This window comes from Solanum lycopersicum, chromosome 3 (genome assembly GCF_036512215.1).
Source record: "Solanum lycopersicum chromosome 3, SLM_r2.1".
Classification (NCBI taxonomy): domain Eukaryota; kingdom Viridiplantae; phylum Streptophyta; class Magnoliopsida; order Solanales; family Solanaceae; genus Solanum; species Solanum lycopersicum.
The window spans coordinates 3,537,700-3,538,903 of NC_090802.1; the positions used below are offsets into that span (position 1 = coordinate 3,537,700).

Below are 1,204 nucleotides of genomic sequence, written 5' to 3' on the forward strand. Positions count from 1 at the left end.
TTTGTCCTCATTCATCCCACTTTAAATTTCTACTTCAAATTGTCTTCTACTCCACTCTCACCATACACATGCAAACATCAAATGTATTAAAGTACATATATGTGATTCTATCATTATCAATATATAACAATTCAGAGTTTCAATTCAATTATTATAAAGTTGTTACTGTATATATCAATTGTGTGGAAAGAAATTGCAAACTTGTACGTTTTATATCTATTACATGTTGAAGTTACTGAGTTTGCCACGTTGTTAATTCGTGGGATGAGATTTGATCTCCTTATATGATTTTGGATAATTTTGATCAGCGATTTCATGATATATGTTAATTCGTGGGATGAGATTTGATCTGCTTATATGATTTCGGATAATTTTGATCAGCGATCTCATGATTTAAAATATATGTCTTTATCGAATCGAGAGTACTAAGCACCAATTTATACGGTTTAACTATAGATGTATTATGACAAGAGCACATTCAACCTTTGTGTTTTATTGGACATTTTGTTGTAGTTACTTGCTAACATGATCATGTGAAGTTTAACTTCATGATCCTCTATTTCTTTAGAGCAAATTTTTTGTTGCTACTTGTCTATCATCATTAGTTCGATTAGTCATCTTCATAATGTCGAAAGACATAGTTATAATAAGCGTGTGGAGCCACTTCAAGTTTATCAAGATATTTTAAGTAAAGAGGATATATGTATTTGAAAAAGATTTAAGTAAATTATACACGATTTTTATGAATTTTCACCTCACAAGATATCTATTTAGGGTTAAATTAAGCTTGCCCTATGTCAATTTCTTATTTTGATATCGTGATCAAATCCATCTCAATTATTGACTTACCCGCTGAACCCTAATGTAATGTTGCTCATGCTCCATATATCCAATCTTTGGCATGCAAATATGTTACTAACAAAACTAGTGAGAAATGCGTCAAAAGTTTTTTTAAATTTAGCAAATAAAAAAGAAAAATAGCAAGCAAATAATAGTATTTCTATTTGAATTTATGCGAAGGTTACAATCTTTATAAAATTCTTAAGAAAAGATATGTAATCTCATAATTCTTCTCTTCCTTCGCAGATGTTCTTGATTTGATGAAATACTTGCGGCTCAACACTTAGAGGTGAAGACTTTAAAGACTCACGAAGAGCAATGATTCTCTATGTATTTGTGTGTGTCTTCTTCTTTTTCTTCCTTC

At 30.1% G+C, this 1,204-nt stretch overlaps 1 long non-coding RNA gene across 1 annotated transcript; it reads left to right on the plus strand.

Moving 5' to 3' along the window:
- On the plus strand, positions 1 to 1,204 carry LOC112941203 (uncharacterized). Its single transcript, XR_003246287.2, has 2 exons — positions 1 to 203; positions 1,087 to 1,204. It is a non-coding gene; the product is annotated as an uncharacterized lncRNA (long non-coding RNA).